This window comes from Condylura cristata, unplaced genomic scaffold, assembly GCF_000260355.1.
Source record: "Condylura cristata isolate star-nosed mole 26May11 unplaced genomic scaffold, ConCri1.0 scaffold00009, whole genome shotgun sequence".
In the NCBI taxonomy this organism is placed as follows: Eukaryota; Metazoa; Chordata; class Mammalia; order Eulipotyphla; family Talpidae; genus Condylura; species Condylura cristata.
The window spans coordinates 8,840,028-8,860,995 of NW_004567110.1; the positions used below are offsets into that span (position 1 = coordinate 8,840,028).

A 20,968-nucleotide genomic window follows, 5' to 3' on the forward strand; every position below is an offset into this window, starting at 1 on the left:
GCTATGTCAGCTCCCTGCCAGCCCCTAACCATGGCACCAACATGGCTAGCTCCATTTTTTTTAAGATTTATTTATTTATGCATACAAGAGCTGGGGTATAGGCCAGAGGTACAGTGCGGGGGGGGGGGGGAGTGGGCTGAGAGAATTCACCGTGGGGAGCAGAACATGCAGAGCTACTGAAATGCACTGCTGAGGGGAGAAGCAGGCGGGTCGGGTCAGGAGAGGTCTGCTGCACCCTGTGGGTCACTCCCTGGCCAGGGTTCTAACTGGTGCTGCAGTGGCTGCAGAGAGCTTCACAGCGTTGAGACTTAACCCCCTGTGCCACCAGGGAGGCCCCGCTATTTCCATTTTGAATGAAAAAGCAAAAAGTGGGCCTATACTTTCATGTCTCTTGACTTGGTAGGAAAAGCTGCTCACACTGGAACAAGATGGCCTCCCAGCTCTCTGGGTGTGTCCATGGGCCTGGAGAAACCAAAGTGCGGGGTGGGGTGGGGGTCATCAGGCCTGGCTGAAGCTCAAAGGCCTTAGTAGGGAGAATGAGAGGGGTTTGGGGCTTCCTGTCCTGCCAAGGCCTCAGGGAAAGATGTCATTCAGGACTCAACTCATGTGACCCCTGAGAAGCAAAATCTGGGGCCTCAGTCCATAAAGAAAGAGAAAAGGAAATTCTCCCAGAGAGCTGGCAGCTTTGTGCATGGGGCCTAGGGTTCAAGCTAGAGGCCCTGAGAATCCGGGAAGAGGCCTTAGTTCACAGGAGGGTAGGGGCCGCCCAACCCCCACCTCTGCACCAGGAGAGGCCTGCCCCGGGGGAGCGGGCTGGTCCGCAGGATAAAAAGATAAAAAGAAATTTTTTCAGGGAGCTACCAGCTGATACAGGCCACTCCAGAGTGGACAGAGAGAATGTACAGAGGTCAGCTGATTGGGGACCAGGGTGGGAGCTTAGGACTCAGTGCGGCAGGTACCAGAAGGAAAAAAGGGAGACCCAGAAGGAGCTGGGAATCTGTGCGTGGTGACCCCCCCACTCCCCACCACCTGAGATTTTGGGGACATTGGCTCAGATGGACTATGATAAAAAGAGAGAGTTTTAATGATCCCTAGGCTGCCTTATTCTTGTGTTAGGAAGTCAAATGGCATTCAATCATCTTCTACTTACTAGGCAAGCACTTTTTTAAGCACTTTTCTTGTGGATTGAAGAACAAATACCTGCACATGGTCAAAATTTCAAATAGCATGAAGAAAAACTGAGAGTCAACGCTAAACTCCCCCCATGGCTCCCCAAAGAGCCTTGGGGACCCCCGTCGTGGCACCAGTACAGGTACTAGGTCATCAGGTCATCCTTCCAGGTCCAGGCTACGCACACAGCACACAGCATGCACCTGCTGCGGGGGTGTGAGAGAGAGGGATTCCCTTTGCACAGGAGACAGTGAGGAAATTCCAAGGAAGCGGATCACCATTTGAACCTAACTTTGTTGTCCATCAAGTGACAAGCTTGGACGAGTCTCCTCTGACAATGAGGAGTCCGCACTGTGAGGCTCCCCGCCCAGCGCCACAGGCAGCCAGCTGGGGATTCACCTGCAGGTGGTTTGACTCAACTCTGGGCACCCGCTGGGTCTGCTGGGGTGAAGCGGCACGAACACCTAACCCTTCCTGAGTCCTCCCGGAAAGCACGGAGCCAGGCAAGGGGCAGGTCCTCTATCCTGTATCCCCATTTTGTGAGAAAAGAAACTAAGGTTACAAGAGACAGGCAACTTGCCCGATGTGGGTAACAGTCAGGATGCAAACACACCTCTCTGGGGTTCATCGTTTGGGGGGGACACAGGTAATGGACAGAGCTGCAAGCATTCCCCCATAGGTATCTAGATCCAACAAGGTGGGCGCCCGCAGCACTGTCAAATGTGCTGGAGGTGGACTCTAAGCTCTTTCCTTTGGCATCCAAGACCTTGACCTTCGACTTCTACTAATGCTTTTGGAAAATGGAACAGGACACCGCCCTCCCTCATAGTCAGATTTGTATCAGCTCATTTCCTGGCAGGCAACCCCAGAGGGACTATTGTGATTTGCAGTTAATGAATGAGGAAATAGGGCTCTGTGACCTTCCCAGCCGCCCTTAGGTGAGACCAACGATGGGGGCCTTCAGGTTCAGACCAAAATTCTCCCCACTAAGCCACAGCTAACCCGGGACATAGGTGCACCAGTCCCTCGGAGCTGCTCCCATTTTCCAAGCAGCAGGGTGAGGTAGTTTAGTGACACCTGAAGAACGCATAAGGACAATCAGTGACAAAGACTGATGAACTAGCCCCTCCCACCACCAAGACCCCTGTCTCCCTGGCCTGACAAACCCCACTAAACAAGTAACTCCACGCAGGGCAAGTGGTCGATTTCCCGAGGACAGCAGCTGGCCAGAGCATGGGAGCAGTGATAACAATACACATCAAGAGCCTTAGAATGTCCAGAATCTTTGACTTGGTCCTTCCACTTCCAGAACTCTCTTAAAGAAATCAGAAAGGGGCCCTCCCTGGTGGCGAAGCGGGTTAAAGCAGAGCACTGAGAAGCTAAAGTCGCTTCAGCATGAGTTCGATCCCCGCCTGCCCCGGAGGTGACCACATGGCGTGGCAGACCTCTCCTGACCCGCCCGCTGCTCCCCTCAGCAGTGTACTTCGTCCATCTGCCTGTTCTGCTCCCCACTCTGTTTCTGGTGAATCCTCTCACCATCCCTGAACCTCTGGCCTGTACTCCAGTTCTGTATGCATAAATAAATAAATCTTTTAAAAAAAAAATCAAAAAGATGGAAATAGGTTTGTTTGTACACGCGCCCCTCACACACACACAGCCATACACACACACTTACTCACTCATCTTAGCACAAGGCGTCAGAGAAGAATACAAGCAATACTCTTAATACCCGATATTACCGGCGAAAATGAGAAAATGTAACAGGTACAGGTCTCATGGACTCCGCCCCCACTCCAGACACTGGAACTCCAAATCCCATCAGTACCAAGGAGAAGCAGCTGGGACGTGAGGGCGGAGCTGAGCAGCCAGGTTGGGATAAAACCCGACATGTGGGCTCTGGGGGGCTCTTGGCTTGGTGTTCGCAGTTGGTCATTTTGGCGCTCCATCGGCTTTCAGCGGCCGGTGGCGTCCAAGTCACCAGAACTGGCAGGACATTCTAGCTAACTTGTATTTCTCTCCCTCTCTCCCTGGGTTGTTCCTTTACCTTTCTCCTTGTTCATAAACCCATTATTGAACCCTTTCATGTGTGTCCTTAATACGATGAATCTTAAGCGCGCGCGGGTGAGGACCCACGTTGGAGGTGCCCCGTAACAGATTGACGCAGCATCGCGTTGCTTGAAAAGGAATACTCAAGGCCTGCTTTGAACACCAAGTGGAGACACTCCCGCTACATTAAGGAAAAAATCCAATGAAGCTGTCAACATTAGGTGGCCTCACATTTAAAAGTAATAGGCCAAAATGAAGAACGATATAAAAAAATTAAAAAGTAATATGCAAAAAAGAGAAAGGAAATGCAGAGAAATGAGCTAACAATTTTCTTTCTTCCTGCATTTAACATTTCCTAAATTTCTACCAGAAAATATGTCCTTGAAATAAAAGAATAATGTTTAAGCCAGGTTCCTGAAGAAAATGGCAAAGGGTGTCTTTGGGCTCTGGAGGATTTACCTAGGTGTCTTCTCTTCAGATAATGTTCCCAACAAGGGTGTAATCATGCAAAATAGGGCAATTAATGTAGAAAGGGATCAATGGGGAATCCAGTCAAAAGTGGCTCAAGCCCAGAGGGCAATGAAGAGGAGAGAAAGGCCCAGAAAGCAGGAGTCCAGGGAGCAGGGCTGGCAGGTGCCCGGGGCAGTAAGCAATAGGCTTGAAGGCCTTGAGGGAGCTGAGGGTTTGGAAAACAAATATGGGGGGGTGGGAGGGTAGGGGGTACCTGATATCCCGGGCCAGAGTTTTGTGGGAAGGAAAAGAGGGTGCCCATCTCTGCACCCAACAAGCTCAGTTTCTGAGACCAGGCCAGTTTAGGGGTGCTCCCGAGTTTTTTCCTGTGGACTTCAGCCCCCTGATAATCCCTGTATTTGTGTTCTGCTTCTATTTACGTTGGTTCCCCAGAGGCTGGGCCTTCTCACCTCTGATGTCAGGTCCTAAAACGCCCCACCACTACAACATTTATTTCAGAGTTATTACTGTAAAGTTCTGAAGCTCACATACCAGTCCACATAGAAAATGACTGGTAAGGCCAGGATTCAAATCCTAGAGATGTGTCTGCTACGTACAGGTGACCAGATTGTACTCGGATCAACTCTGAAGCTCATCATGCTTGTCACAGTCTTATTCAGCAATGTCCAGGAGTAAATAAAAATAAACAGATGAAATGAAGTGCAATAATTGTTATTTAGCCAAAACATTTAAATCTTATCACTTCAACCTGTAATCAGTATAAACAACTGCTGAAGATACTGCTTGTTCTCCGTGATCTCCCAGGCTCTTCTGCACACATTTCACTGCGTGCGCGTCTTCACATCCAGTGCTCAGCAGCCACAGCCTGGCACCAGACTGGGTGGCGCAGACACACTTACAGCTTGACCCAGCCCTGACCTCTCTGGGCCTCCCCATCCCGGCATCAAAACTGAAGATGGAGTTCATCTCTATGTCTTCTTTCATTAGCAGATCCAGTTCGCCAACCTTCTGTTGACTTTAAGAGCCAACACAGTCCCCTTTAGTTTTTCTAAACAACCTGCTTCTTCTGGTTCTTATGAAGTGGTCCCACCAAAATCTTCAAAAATTAAAGTTCAGAGAAGTCATCTACTCAGCCCCAAATCACACAGTCCAGTCAGTGTGAAGCAGAACTCAGGGATCCTGCTTGCAAACCCAGGTTCCTTATCTTCACTCATTGCTTCCTGATCACCCCACCAAGTTCGCCCCCGCAAATGGACACTGGCTTTCCCAGAGGAAGTGCTACACTTCCTGGGGTCACAGACCAGTGTTTGAAATATAATGAACCTTTCTGCATCTCAACTTTGAAAGCAGCGGATCATGCATCCTTCTCAGATTCCTGGACGGAGGATCATCTGGAAGTACAAACCATCAACAGCTGAGAGACATTCTCATCCTTAAAAAGCAGAATTTACTGCTCTGACAATGAAAAGCATACAGCGCTCAGTGGGGAGAGGGTGCAACTTTGCAGCTACCTGCTTCTTGGCTGGAAGATGGGTTCACACTGGCACCCAGTCCACTCCCCATGCCGAGCACCGCCTGGCACCGAGCACCGCCTGGCACCGCCTGGACTGAGCTGTCCCTTCCCATCCCACACCAGAGCTGGGGAGAGGGAGGCCCGAGACCTGCAGTTTCATCTCAAATTCCAAGCTGGATGCACTGAGGCCACGGGGCAAAACCCACGTGAGCAACTGCACCACAAACATCTTGAGAAAGCAGAGTTCCAAGCCCCAAATGAGCAGTTCGCCCTCAGAACCGGGCTCGATGTGATGACACTCCAGAAAGGCACAACAGTGCTGCGACTTGGAGCAGCCAAGTGGCCCCCCAGGGCCTAAGCACAAAGAGCCGCCACAGTGCTAACCCATCTCCTCAGCTCACTCTGGAGAGCATCCCCAGTGCTTGTGGCCGAGCTGGGCAGCGGATGCCACTAATCACCCCTCAAGGGCCCCCACCAACTCAAAATCGCACACCTCGATCTGCCAGCAGCCCCTGGAGATAGAGATGGCCTCTGGACACCGGAGCGCACCCGTTAATTCAGAGATCCTGAAATCAGACTGCCCGACTTCAGCTCCTGGCTCTGGGTCAGCAAGTCCACGTAACTCATTATTAATATCTGGGGAAGTTACATGCCTCTCCGCCTCGGTTTCCCGGGGAATACGACACCAGGCACATAGACCGTGTTGAGGCTGAAATAGGCTGACGAAATACGAGGGGGGCTCAGAATGAGGCAGGCGCACAGTAGGAGCTATTCGGGTGTCAAGGCCCACAGGAGTGGGCAGAGCGACGTCACTGTGCAGATAGAGCCGAAGCCAGAGGGACCTCGGAGTTCCAAAGCCAGGGATTTAGAAAATGAAGGAACAGATACAAATAGGTTTTGCAAGCTGGAAAGCATTGAATCCTCCACTGGATCAGCACATATTTACTGACCGCCTACTGGCCTGCTGTGGGAGGGGCTGGGGCTGGTGTGCCCACCAGGGCTTACAGCCAGCAGAGAACAATGACCTGCACTCAGAGCACAGCCTGGGGGAAGCTCCCATTGCTCCTCACAGCCAAGCATTTAGTAGGTGCAAACCGAGACCTGAGAGGGTGCCGGAGGAGTGTCTAAGGGGCAGAGTCTCACAGATTTGGGGAACTTGAGGCAGCTTCTATCCACCATGCTTCCTATGAGTTCCCAATACAGGTGAGCGATCTCTTGCAGGTATTCAGTGTCTCTGCCACCAAGTATCCTAAAGAGTAAATACCAAGAATGTTAGATCTTGCGGTAAAGGGGGGTCCCTCCCCTAGAAGAAAGAGACCTGCCCGCCCTCCCACCCCAATTTGGGCCAACAGCCTGGAATGTACGGCAGGCAGTGGCAAAGGAGTTGAGCTGTTATTTTTTTTTTTTTGCTTCCAGAGGGAGCTGGGGCTCCCGGGAGCCTATTCTATTCAGCTGCAATCAGTTTATCTGTTTTTGAAAGGCTTATCCTGGCCAGGGGTACCTAAGCTGTGAACAAGCATAAACACACCTCCACAGAGGAGGTGGGGCATTCCCGCATTCCATGCATGAAAGCATCGGGAAGCTCAGAAAGAAAGGAAATCCACAATGCAGGTCAGCGGCACCATGCAGTGGACAGGCCAGTGTGGACCCGCCTGGGGTCCTGGGTGCATGTGGAGGAGGAAGCAGACCAGACCTCAGCTGCTTCCCAAGTCCCAATCCCAACGTTGACACCACCTTGTGACCTTTCCAAGTTCCTCTCTGGGTGCCAGCCTCTGCCCCAGCATTAGTGGGGCAGAGAGGGGGAGCAACATAAGCAACAGAGAACAATGTCAACAGCAGGGCGTCCACACTGTTTATGAGCACCCCACATCCAGGTAACCACGCTGCCTGCACAGCCTCATGACAACATTCATAATCCAGGCTTATTCTCAGTTCACAGCTGACAAAACTCAGGCGCAAGAGTAAGTCCTCTGCAAAATGAAGCCAGTCACACAGCGTGTCAGAGGCAGGAGGCATCAGAAACACCCCACCAGAAGCATTCGATTTTGGATTGCGGATGAGGGTGAGCTACCTGGCAAAGAAGTGGTTTGCATTTTGGACAGTCTATGATTCCAGAAAAATCCAGAAGCAGCCATCAGGTGCGCAACATTGGTCCACCCGGCACATGTGGCTGGGCTCAGAGGGAGCTCACCACAGCTGTCTGTGCAGCAAAGCCTTCCCCCGTGCATGGACACAGAGAGGTGATCTTAAACAGCAGCGGAGAACAATGTCAGCAGCAGGGAGTCCCCGCTCCCCTTCACACCAGGAGCAGACTCCACCTTGGGAAGGGACAGGGCCAGGCACCAGCCTGGCTGTCAGAGCGAGGCCACACGGAGCGGTAAGTGCAAAAACAGGACCTCTGCAAAGCAAGGAGGGAAAGCCAGAACTCGGGGTAACACAACCTCCAGGGAGAGCACGGGGTGGGCTGGTGGAGTGGGGAAACTGGAAGAGGGGGTTCGAGTCAACAATCACCAGTCTCCTCCTGGTTCAGAGCGGGTGGGGTTGCTCCCAGGTGTTGGCTGTTATGGCCCAAGACCCACCTCCAAGGCTGTGAGAGCTCACGTAGGAAACAACAGGATGTGAGGGACCAACCGCAGAGTCCCATCACCAACCCTGTCACGGCCAAATGTTTGCTTCTCATGCGTTCTGCAAGACACACAACTCCCAAAGCAGGCTGGGAGACCCTCTGACCAGCGTCCGCCCAAGGCTACAGCCGGACGACTGTGGATTCAGGAGAGAGTCACTAGTGGCTACCTGTGTCCCCAGAAAGCACAGGCTGACTCTGGAAGGGGACAATGCACATTGATTGCTTGGAGTGAGAGAGGGTGTGGATGTATCCAGTCGAGGGACTCTGGGGCCATGAGCACCCATCCTACAAATGCAGAAACCGAGGCACAGAGGTCGGAGGTCACACGACTTGGAGGCAGAGCTGAGGTTCAAACCAGAGGAGACCAGAGACCCAGGCAGAGCAGCACCTGGCAGCCACTGTCTCCTTCCCTGCATGGTCTTAAGCAGAGCTGAGCTCGGAATCCACTTGCCAGGGCAAATGAAGGGGGCACACAGCTTGGTGTCATTCAGAAATCAGAGGGGAGTTGGGGAGGGGAGGAGAGAGATCGCTGGCAGGGCCAGAAACTAGAGGTTTTCCTAACCTCCGCCGAAGCTTCACTGTCAACCTGTTCATTAACCCCCTTACTCACCACCAAACTCTGTAGTTAAACCAGGCAAACAACAGAAAAACAAAAACTGTAAGCCCCTTATCTGTAACTGACATCACCTAGACAACTACTTCCAGCTTTCCAAGTCTCTATCTCGATCCAGGGATGACTGGCTTGATTTAAGTGCTGATATCTAAAAGTTGTGGTCAAAGTCAAAACTTTCCTGCCCTTTTTGGGTACAAAGGGGAGAAGGGAAGCAGGTAGGGAGAGAGAGAAATCTCCTCTGGGGGAGGGAACACACGTTTCCACTTCCCAGATACCTGCAGTCACTGGACTGGTTAATGATCGGTCTGTGGATGCGGCTTCTGGTGGACGTGGGCAAGTCAGCGGTCCTCTCTGAGCCGGTCTGTCCCATCTGAAAACTGGAGTTGAAGGACGGGGCTGACAGTTCCTGGGCCACACTGCACCTGGCAGCAGGAGCCCCTGGCCTCTGAGTAGCCCTGTGATGGTCACTGCACAGCAGGAGGCATGCTCTAGTGTCCTCATCCAGAGAGGAGGAATGGAGAGGGGCAAAGGCCTCTCCTTCTCCTATGCCGCCCACCAGGCTGGCCTCCCCTCTGAAGGCTGCCAGCCCCCCCCCCCCCGCCAACCCCCTGCCAGCCTATCCCTGGGTCCTGCATGAGGCCCTTGCGCTCTGCAGCCACCTCCAGCCCCCAGTCCCAGCTCACACACCCCTGGGAACCACCTCCCCTGTCTCTGTCCCTCCACTGCACTCCGGAGAGAGGGAGAATATGACTGTGCCATTGTGGAGCTTACTGGGAACATTTGTATCTATTGTTGACATGAACTAACACAGGAAAAGCTCTTCCCTGGTGCAGAGGCACAGCTGAGTATCTACATGATATCTCTTTATTAGCTCTGGTGACGCCAGTGCCATCATGCGCATGGGGTGCCATTAGCCCTGTTAGCATCACCGGCCCTTTGAGCTCACACTGCCTCTCCTCAGACTCTAAAATCCATACAGCCATACACACAGGTGAGCCTCTGCTTCTGCACCAGCACGAAGGGACCGTGAGAGCATTCTGTGCAGAGAACCAAGCCAGGCAGAGGAAGACAAACACTGTGATTTCCTCACACGTTGTAAAGAAACAGAGCAAAGTAAATTAAAAAACAGATGTGTGGACTCTAAGATCAAATTAGTGGCTACAGGGCAGGGACACGGGAATGGGTAAGTGGGGTTCCTGTGGCCAATTGCAGCCTGAAGGATGGAGACCGGACTTCTGGGGATGAACCTAACACAGTCTGTACAGATGTTGCTCTCCAACCATGCACACCTGGAACTCACACCACGCTATAATGCAACGCTACTTCAGTGAAAAATAACCAAAATAAATAAAGCACAATTCAGGGTTCTTTTTTTTATTCCCCTAGGAGCTCATTCAGTTCCAGGCAGAGTAAGCTCCTCTAGTTCCCAGCCAGGTCCTTACGGGATTCGCCTTCCACAATGTTCAGAGACCGGCAAGACGGGAAAGCTAGGCCACACGGGGTGGGGCTGTTTTCGCCACCGGCTCCTGGCCCTTGCCAGCTTCTTCAGCTGATTTGGCAGTGAGGGCTCACTCTGCAAGAACAATCAGTTTCCCTGATGGAAGTCAGCAGGGCCTAATGACAGGCGGGGTGGGGGCAAAAGTCAAAGGGCCTGCCAGAAACCAGCAAGGCTTCGCAGCAGCAGACCAGCACCTCGGAGCCCCGCTGGAATCAAAGGGACTGGCTTCCTCTAAATTAAAGCCATTGAGGGGCGGAGAGGGAAAGGGAAAACGGCGGTCTCCACTCTAGGAAATAATTACTTTTGCAGGCATACACTCATGGCGAAGCACGTCAGGGGCTGAAGCAATGCAGAGGGACAGTGCAGGCGAGGATCCGAGAGGAGGCGATGCCAGCACGCTGTGTGGAGGTGGCGGGCTGCACCCACATAGCTGGCAGCCCCCTGCCAGGCACTGAGGGCACAGAACAGCATGTCATGTCTGCCGCTGGTGACGGAAAAGAGACAGCCACAGCTGGGTTGCGAACTGCCAGTCTGGCCCACACATCTGGGGTTTGACCTGTATACATCTGAATTGACACATTTGAAAAGTCGGGAGACTTTACATTTTGTTTTTAATGTGTTCTAAAACATATTGTCAATATATTTCCCTTCTCTTTAGAAGATGGAAGCTTTGGTGAAGACATAGCTCCTCTGGCCGTGAAGGAAGGGAGTAGCTGGATCTAAGAGCAGCGTCCCGCTGGACTGGGGACTGGCTGTACACACACTTCCCACCCATGTATTTGTTTAAAAAGATTTATTTATGGACACAAGAGTTGGAGTAGAGGCCAGAGGTGTGGGGGGAGGTGAGAGCATTCACCAGAGACAGAGTGGGAGCAGTACAGGTAGATCTACTGAAACATGCTGTTGAGGGGAGCAGCGGGGAGACAGGAGAGGTGTGCTACGCCTTGGGGGTCAGCTCCTGTCCCGCTGGGGTTCGAATTTGTGCTGCAGTGGCTGTCTTGAACGCCTGTACCACCAGGGTGGCCCCACCCATGTGTTCTTTAGGGGACAGCCAGCGCAGTGATAAACACACTCACCCTCTTAAGCAGCTACGTCTTCAAGCCCTGCAAGGCTGGGCTGCTACATAGTATGAGGTTGGAATCTGCGAAAACTCAGAGGCAGGTGCTTGGAGAGGCTGGTCGCTCTCAGTTTGGAGGGTGGGTGGAGTGCTTCCTTTCTGGAGAAGGTGACCCCTCGGCTGAGTCATAAAGCATAAGCAAGAATCAGTTTGAAGAGGAAGTGGGGCAAGGGGCTGAAAACCCGCCCCACAGACACACTTCCCTGGTAATGTAAGAAATGAATCTGCAGACACCAAGCCTTTAGGAGAATCACTTCTCTCCATGCCGTCTACATTATGCAAGCCCCAGCGACTTCTAACCAGGCACGGCTTGCTTCTGATTCAACCACAGGTGCCCACCGGGGAAAACACTCCACCAGCAGTGCAGATGAGGGCGTGTCCCCGCTGTGGGGCCATATCACCCAGCAGGTACTGGAGCCAATCCTGGGAAGCCTTGAAGTCGCTGAGTTGCAGGATCTACTTCAGCATTCTGTTGGGAGTGGGGGGCAGTGGGGCGGGGAGGTGGGGGCAGCCAGGTGGTGAAGACCAGCGGACCGACGGGAGGTGGGTGCTCTCGGGAAGGGCTGTGGCGTAGTGCCAGGGCGTCAGGTCTGCTGGACCAACAGTGCAGCAGCCAAAGCCAGATGCCTCGGCTGTGGGACACGCCAGCCTTCCTGGCCTCGTCGGTGTAAGACACATCCACACGTCACAAGGACTGGAAGAGTGCTCTCCCCGGGCCTTTGGTACCTTCCGTTTTATTTTTTTGTTTTTTTGTTTTTTTTTTCAAAAGCCTTTGCTTTTCCTTTTTCAAGGAACAAGTATGCAGGGAATGCTCCGTAATTGAGAACGTATGTACAGAATGTCCCAGGAAATGAGAGGGCAGAAATAACTGCTGTGGCCAGCCTGGAAGCATGGTGGGAGAGGGGGAGCAGAGAGGAGCCCATCTGCTCCAGGGGTTCTGAAAGGGAAATGGCTGCTGTAAGGACTGGGACACATGGGGGGGGGGGCGAGCAGTGGGGAGGGGAAACCCTCTGGAGGGAGGAACACGGCCCCCCCTGGCTGACTCCTGAGTGTAGCCAGGCCAGGTGCCTCATTGGGTTTCCACAGGCCAATTGCACTTGTCAATTTTGCAAAAAGCCATGCATCCTGAGGATAGGTGCAATCACTTCTTGAAACCTCAAGGTGGGTGGACAGGCTGCACTTACCCCAAGGCCACACTGGCTGTGCCTGATGAATCATTAATGAAGGGAGACTCGGCACATGCCGAAGGGGCCGCTGTCCCTTATAGCTACTCCCATAAATTCCAAGGGACTAACTGCTCCGAGAACCTTTTTCTGATTTCCTTTCAAAAAATGGGAAAAGCCAAGCGTTCAACAAGAGGGTAACGACGCATTCTCGTTACACGGACTAGAATGTTTTCCCGAGACTCCAGTGTGCTGGCTGTGCCACGTGTGGACAGAGGTTTCTGAAATGCCTCTGCAATCCCGTCCCTGCCCCCATTTAAGCCTTCCAAAGCCTCCTATATCCCCCAGGATAAAGTGCAAGAGCCTCAGCATGGTTGGGAGGTCCCAGGTTCCCCCCCAACCCCCAGCCAGAACTTTGCCCTCCAAGCAGAAGTTCTTGGTATCTCCAAAGCAAACATCAAACCCATGTTCCTCTGTCCCTCTTCACCGCTGGATCGGGGCCAGGTCCCTTTTCTGAAGGCTGCAAGGCAGCAGTGACATCAACTACCCAAACTTCCACCTTCCCAGAAAAAAAGGTCAACCTAATCGCCCCCATTCCCAGCAGCTCACAAGCCGGGAACCCCACTCCAAGCCCCTCTGGCTGGCTCTGTGCACTCCGTGTCTTGGAACACAAGGGGTGTTCCCCAAATCGCTGCTATGTGAATAGAACAAAAAACAAATCCAGAGTCTCAGCACTATGAAGCTGTCTGCAGCCACTGTAGCATAAGTTCAGTCCCCGCCACGGAGTGACCCACACGGTGCAGCAGACCTCGCCTGTCTCCTGGCTGCTCCCCTCAGCAATGTATTTTAGTTGATTTGTCTGTTCTGCTCCCCACTCTGCCCCTGGTGAATCCTCTCACCCTAACCCCACACCCACCACCCCATATCTCAGGCCTGTACCTCAGTTCTTGGATGCATAAATAAACAAACCTTTAAAAAAAAAAAAAAAAAAGAAAACAAACCCAGGTACACATGGTGTGTATAAGCATGTGTGAGGAACATAACATCCACTCTCCACATGTTTCTGACAGATCAGTGCATCAAGACAGCAAGATGCATCACCCATCTCCCCAGAAAACAGCAAATTTGACTTCAGTGAAAACCTCATAAGCCACAATATATACTTACAGCCTTTAAAGTGCTGAAATGGTATGATGCGATAATCCTAGGGCTACAGATCAATAAAAAAATCTACAAAATAGAAAATGTGACACAGATAGGCTATAACAAAGTGAGGCACCCAACTCAAGATACATGATGATTAAGTAAACCATGAAGCATTCACTGGGCAGAAATGTTATCTACACAATAAAAAAATGACGCGAACAAAGTGTAGGTGATAACATTCAGGAACGCTGACGAAGCCAGCAAGTAGTGTGTCGAGATACACACCACAATGGGAGTTGTTCGAGTTGTTCTGATTTTTAATAACAATAAAGACACGACAGTGATCGTACTTAATTCCTGGAATTACATGTATCTTTTATAGGCTTTCCTCCCAGGTTTGTAAAGATAAACTTCATTTACATTGTCCAGTAGCAATTCTGTCCATCAAGGCCCTGGACTCCCCGAAGCAGACACCTCCCCCTCAAATCACCCTCTGTGCCTGTCATCTTTCTAAGTGTAAATAAACCTGGGAAGTTTCTCCTTGGTTACAATCCTTGCAAAGTGCCCAGAGGATGCCAGGTCCATTCAAATGGCTTCTGCCTGGTCATTTGGGCCCTAGCGGGTCCTGCCCCTCCAGCCACGTGACCAGCACCTCCATCCAGGCTGCCACTCAGCCCCAGCACCTCCTCCTCCCTCCTCCTCCCCAGGGGCCCAGGCCCAGCACCCTCACCTCTCTGCCCCCCACTGTGCCAGCCCTGACTGAGCCAGGCCAGGCCCCATGGGCAGGTGTCTCCAACACCTGTACATTTCCACCTGTTCCCCCTCCCTGCTGCAGTTATTATCAGCAGTGTGCCTCTCTCTCACCCTGGGAGTTTCTGGAGACCGGGCATGAAGTCCTACTAACTGCAGGAGCCCAGACTCACAGCTCACCCACAGGATGCACTGAAGGCTCCAGACCCCCCTCTAAGTAGCGCTGCCCAAGGCAACAGAAAGGGCCACGGTGCTTGTAGGCTGCCCCGCAGCCATGTTAAAAAAAAAAAGGAGGGACTTTCCTGGTGGTTCAAGGGGTAAGTCTCTGCACTATGAAGCTCTCCCCAGCCACTGCAGCCTGAGTTCAATCCCCAGCCAGGGAGCTGACCCACATGGCACAGCAGACCTCTCCTGTCTCCCCGCTGCTCCCCACTCTGTCTCTGTCTCTCACCAGCCCCTCCTCCCTACCCCACCCCTCTGGCCTCTACCCCAGTTCTTCTATGCAAAATTAAACAATATCTTTTTAAAATAATAATAATAATAAATCATCAAAGAATTCACTCAAGATATTTTACATTCATTTCTCTGAGCTAAATCTTCTCAATCCCATGCCTCCATGCAAACCAGCCTCATCTCAGCCATGTCAGGCTGGTGACAGCAGGACTCAGGCCCCATCATTTCAAAAGCTAAAATCACATCCAATAGGTTTTCTGTTAGAAACCCTGCAATAGTTTGACTGAGTTTAAGACAAAGTCTCCAGGAAAGTCCTAATGTCGGGGGAAAGTGTGTCCTAAACCAACTCTACAGATACAGGTTTGTGGACTTCACTCCCATGCCAGCCTCTGAAACTACGAATCCCAGTTAATACCAAAGGGAGGACTTCTAGGACCCGAGGGCGGAGTAAGCAGCCTTTTGGGGTTTTGGATATAAAGCTGGACATGCTGGGCTGAAGCTCTCTCTCGCTCGGCCTCGTGACTGGCGGCTGGTCGCTTGCCTCTTGATCAGCTTTCAGCATGCTGTTGGGGTTCCAGGTCAGTAGAACTGGTAGGACGCATTACTTAACTTGTATCACTCTCTCTCTTTCCCTGGGCTGTTCCTTTCCTTTTTTTTTTTTCACTTGTAAATCCACCCATGTTGATCTTTTGGTGTGGGTCTGCAGTGCAGCCGAATCTTAAGCACATGGGTCAGGACCCACAGGCAGGCAATCCAATTCACGTTGGGTTGTCCTTTAACACTAAATCTTTATAGGAGTCTCCAGGTCAGAGCTCCACCTTCCTCTCCTACCTCTGTGCCCTTGCTCTGGCCACTCTACCTCACTCTTCTGGCCTTGCACCATCTTCCTGGACACTACTGCCCTCAGCCTTTCCTACGTTCCCCAGGGCCTGAAACACCATTCTCTAGAACTGCTTCACCTCGCTCAAGGCTGCTTCAATGTCAGCTTCTTAAACACTGCAAGCCACCTGCACCCCTGCTCTGCCAGGTCCCCTAGAATGCTCTGCCCACTGATAGCGCAGTATTGTCCTTATTTATTATGTCTACTATTCCTTACCCATTTGCCCAGCTATCACACAAGCACCAGAGAATCCGTTTTGAGGTTCCTTTCTGCAAGCCTACCACTACCAGAGCAGCGTTGGCACAGAGTAGGCACACAATAAATATTTGTTGAATCGATGGCTGTAGGCCCTCAGTCTTAACAGTGTTTACAATTTAGTGCAGGGAGACAGGTATGTCAGGTAATGACAAACCCTGCCTTAGTTTACTCGCACTGCCCTAACAAAGTACTATAGACTGGGCAGCTGAAACAATAGAAACTTATTTCTTATAGTTCTGGAAACTGGAATGGCCGGGATCAAGGTTCAGGCCAACTGAGGTTCTTCCGAGAGCTCTTTTCTTGGCTTACTAGCAGTGGACTTCTGGCCCCACAAAATCTCTCTGGCATTTCATAAGGACACTAATCCCATCATGAGAGCCCCACCCTCATGACCTCATCTAACCTAATTAGCTCCCAAAGGCTCCACATCCAAATACCATGACCTGGGGCTTCGGAATTTTAACCAATGCATTTTAGAGACACAAATACTCAGTCTATAATCTGGAGAAAAATAAAACTCAGGAAGGGGAATGGGAAGGGAGGAATGCCGTGTTAGGAAGCAGCCACTGAAAGGAAATAACAGTGAAATAAATATAGCAACTACTGCATGCCAGGCTCTGTGCTCAGCACCTCACATGTCTGAACAGTGTGCTGGGGCCACACTGCTTTGCATTTGGGGTGGTTACTGCTTGCCACTTCTACCCATCCCCCAACTCCATCTGGGAACCATCCTGTCCCCACGGTGTGGCCCCAATGGAGAATGGAGCTGCAGGAGGCTCCCTGTTTCTGTGTTTCTCCCTGCTGAAACTCCAGCAGCTGGAACAGTAACTAGCACTGTCATGCCTCAGTAAATAAATGAATCAAGCAAGCAATCTTGAATAGAATAGAAAATGATGGGACTAATTTACCAGGAAGGGGAGTCCTGGAGGAAAATAAACCATGACAATTGTTCTGGAGTCGCCAAGAACTTACTTCCTCGGTGCTAGATGCCCCAACTCTGGGAGAAAGAAACTACTGTCCCTATATACAACTGAGCAAAGGTGCAGAGAGCTTATGCCCCTTGCTTGCCCAGGCCACCTGATCCAGAAGGGGTATACTCTCATTCCTGGATTCCCCCAGACTCAAAACTCGCTTCTGCAGCTCGCTCGCCTGACTCTGTCCTCACTTCTTTCTTGCTTAGGTTAGCCTGGGTTTCTTTCAGGTATTTGCAAGGTGGAGGCAAAGCTATCTATGATCTATGAAACCAGATGTTACCTTTACACAACAAAACATATTCAGAAACCACTGCTCCAAGAAGCCACAGGAAGTAATAAAAGCCAATCATGTAAGAGTACTATTAGCTCACCTTTATTGAGTGCTCCCTGGGTGCTGAAACTCTGCTAACTTCCTGCTGTTCATCCCCTACTTCCTGCTCACAGCTATCTAGGAAGCTGGGGCTTGATCAGCCCAGTGTGATAGATGAGGAAATAGGCTTGGAGAAGGGCGGTCAATGGCCTGAGTAGCCCAGCTCTGGACTGCCTCTGACAAGTCTCCAGATGCCTTCAGCTGCCTCTGCTTTCCTTCTCGTTCCTCAGCGCCTTTCCCCTGGGCCAAGCCTGCACTTCTCACCTGTTTCACATCTAAGACCGTGACTGCAGACAGCTCGACAAGTTTCCTTGCAAACAAACGCAGTCTTGCCAGTCCCCACACTCGGCAAAGTCCCAGGGTTGTGTCAAGCAGCTGCTGGGGGAAGATGACTACCTCCCACCAATATCATCTGGTTCACTGTCAATGAGGGATAAGAAGCAAGTGACCAAGTAATTGCCCATCAGTCACTGGCAAAATAACACCCCTTATTTGTCCCCGAAAAACCTAAGAGGAAGAGAAAAGAAAAGAAAATCAATTCTGTATTTTGCAATCCAAAAAATGAATGCAATGAGGCTATTCTCTGCATGGAAATCTTGGTTTTAGTGAAGAGGGTGAGAGAGGGGCTACCATAATCTCTGTACTCTTAGGGTCTCTGCAGGACCTGGACACACCCAGGATGCAGGCAGGTACTCAGAGTGGCTGGGGGCGGGGCAGGATGTGACCATTTGCAGAGCTCTCTCTCCTGTTGGCTGTGAAGATTGATAGCAATTAAATGCTGGTCACAGAGCTAAAAGGCTGGATGGAGACTTTTGCCAGTGGCCTTAGATTCTGCAACAAGATAAGCTCCTGATCTATCCATGGTCCTGGCTGACCCCAAAGGCCTCTTCCCAGACCCCCAGTCCAGGGCTTTCCAGGCACCACAGCTCCTGCCAAGGATTTCCGGACCCACGGTTAGCAGCCTGCACCACGAGGCAGAACATACGGGCAACCAGAGCCACAGCAGCACCTATGCTTGGTTGTTGCTATCTGTGCCCCATAGGGTGGGAAGTGGGAACACATTCAATGCCCCTGCTCTGGGGCAAGAAGCACCCTTTGCTTGTTCTTAATTTCATGGCCGCCTGACTTCAGGACATCAGCCAGCCCGTCCAAATCCCTGTGGCTCCTTTGCCTCCCAGCTGTGTGACCTGGGTGATATATATAACCTCTCTGAGCTTCCCGTTCCTCATCTGCAAAATAACAATAACAATCCTCTCCTATAGGATTTCTGGGATATTAAACGTGATGATGTATCTAAAACAGAAGGGAGGCTGGCCCACTGCTGCTAGACATTTTATTATTTTATTAAAACTGCCTCATGGGTTCATAGGGAGCATAAAATATGAAAAATACGTTTGGCATGATGCATGATTTCAATATTATTATAGATATTACTCTAACTTTATGATGCTTACATGCCGTTATTGCTATTGGTTCCTTAGATTACTTGGGGCCAGAACAAATGGAAGAGACAAAGAAGGTGCCCATTTTAGTAGCTTTTCTCCTGCGGGACCTAGAATTCCTGAGACGCTCCAGAGAAGCTGGGGAGTAACCACCTAACTGTCAGGGGCACTTCACAAGCCAAAATTATTCCTGATTGCTGCTTATTCCCATATTGGGATACCCCACCCATGGCAGACACTGGGTATGGAAAGTGGGGGTCGTGGTCTTTCAAGGGGTACACAAACCAGCATCCAGAGAGAAAAACCAAAGGGCAGCCATAGCCACCGTCAACAATGAAAGATAATGCAGAATAAAAGTCCAAGCCTCCAGGAGGGCATCTAGCATCTAGCATCTAACGCTCGACTGCCTGCAGGAAGCACAGCCATTAGCTAGCTCTCTCTGGGCTACCTCCCCAAGGGACACAACCAGCAACTACCATCTGGCCAAGGTGCCCGGCTTCCCCAGCCAAGGGGCCATCAGCCCTTGGTCTGACCAAATCTGGGGACACTCAAAGAGGAAGAAAGGGCGGGTGCCTCGGAGTCCAGCAGCCCCCAAGGAGAGTATCCATTCCAGGCAGGCAGAAAGCCCCAGGCATGGTAAACCAACCCAGCCGGCCTCCCTGAATGCTGCCATGAGGGGAGCAAAAAGCCCAGGCCAGAGGGAGGCCTGGACACACGACAGTGAGAGCCCTGGCTTGTTTAACCAGCGATCACACAGCCAGTGTGTACATGCTGGGGACAGGAGGTGGACGGGAGGGAGTCAGATATTTCAGAATGGAAAAAAAAAATCTCTCTTGCCAGCCCGGAAAAGCTGCAGCCTTGGACAGAGAGAGCAAATCCAAACCGGACAACGTGTGGGAGGAGGCAGGGGAGAGAGAGGAAAAGAAAAATCAGCCAGAAAAAGAAACTGATTCCTTCTGCTCTTCCACAGACCCGGGTCTGTGCCACGCTCTGCACTGGAGGTAGGTAAAGCAGCAATGCCAGAAAGTCACGCTCTCCAGACAAAACAGGCAAAGCGACCCCCTAACAGACCCCCCAGCGAGTCCACAGGGCCAGCACCGTGCCAGCCTGCCCACCACCGGGGCCCTGCCTGGAATTCCACCCGGGCCCTTGTTCCAATGCCCCGGACCACGAGGCACTCACCTAGAGGCCACCCTTCTCACACCATGGAGCCTGGGCCACTGCCTGGCCCAGTGATGGAGCCTCTGGCTGCTTTTTGCTGCTTCCAAGAAGGTCTAGTAAATCGGTAAATCTCCTGGTAAATCTTTCAGGAACTTCCACTCGTGATTCAGAGGATCCCTGCAGCCCCCTTCTCTGCTGCTCTGGGCTTCAGAAAGGTTCTCTATGACCACGGGACTGCCTAGTGAACATGTCTCAACTTGTTACCACCCTCTGCAAAATAGGCCTGCTACATCCCTAGTTCTCTGGGCTACCGCCCACCCACGGCACACACACACACACTGTCTCCAGGCTTCACTACTCCAGGCCAGGCCCTTGCACTTTGTTGGGGGGCGGGGGTCTGGAGTCAGGGGGCTGCAGGCCTGTTTTGCAAAAAAACCTACGACCAAAAAAACACCAAAACCTCGCCCTTTTCTCCCTGAGAACCCACACAAGTGATTCTCTCTTCTTTCATCTTCTAGAAAGGTCCAAAGCCAAGGGCTGGAATGAGCAGAATATTCCATGCGTGCACACTATCAGGAAAATCCATGGTGTATCCACAACACCAGGCAGCCTCATGTTGCCCTTCCTGAACGTCCACGCCCAGACCACAAACACGGGTCTAAATAAGTAAGAGCACATCGGCCTGGGAGGACTGAATTAATCAAATCAACAAGCCGTCCAGAAAGAGGGGGGCGAGGGTGGACACCTGGCAAACCGGTCCTTGCGATGCAAAAGCAAAGAAAGTTGAAAACAAAAAAACAGAGTTGCTGAGCTTTTGGAAATCACCTTGGGGGAGAGGGGGCTACAGACCTGCTCGAAGGATGGAGGGAGCATCATATGCAGGCTTCAAGTTTTCACACCCTATCTGTGACCCCCAGATCGGTACTGACTGGAGGGGTCTATTTTTAGAGGTCAGGAAATACACTTCTGACCAAGTGCACAAATCCAGAATGACTTCTGAGTCCGTTTGATGTCTGCCTCTCCCCTCCCCCTCTCTCCAAACTCGGGCCGGCCTCGGTGATGAGAAAGTGCGCGGCTCACACGCAAGACACGCGCGCGCACCCGAAAGCCCCTCTCCTCGGCCCGGTACCCACTGGGCATCCCGACCCGAAAGGCCGCGACTCGCGAGTTTCCAGCAATGCACAAGGCAGAATTCTAACTTACTGGGAGGTGCTCCAGCCGCGTCGCCGCAGGTCCCCCGCGCTGCCCACATCCTTTCCGCGTAGAAGTCCACGCCGGGGTGCCGCGGTGGCGGGCCCTCCGGCTCGCGGCCCCTCG

The 20,968-nt window shown here is 51.8% G+C and overlaps 1 long non-coding RNA gene across 5 annotated transcripts in view; it reads right to left on the minus strand.

Annotated features, from left to right (window-relative positions):
- The window catches only part of LOC105853450, a 136,841-nt gene extending 115,879 nt beyond the window's left edge, over positions 1-20,962 (minus strand). For 2 of the 5 annotated variants that reach the window (XR_001145302.1, XR_001145303.1), the window contains exon 1: positions 20,855-20,962. This is a non-coding gene — a long non-coding RNA (uncharacterized LOC105853450). Of the gene's footprint in view, positions 1-6,301; positions 6,450-11,013; positions 11,142-20,854 lie in introns of those variants that run through there. The other 3 variants (XR_001145307.1, XR_001145304.1, XR_001145305.1) reach the window with 3 other exon arrangements.
- Positions 20,963-20,968: the final 6 nt, after the last annotated feature.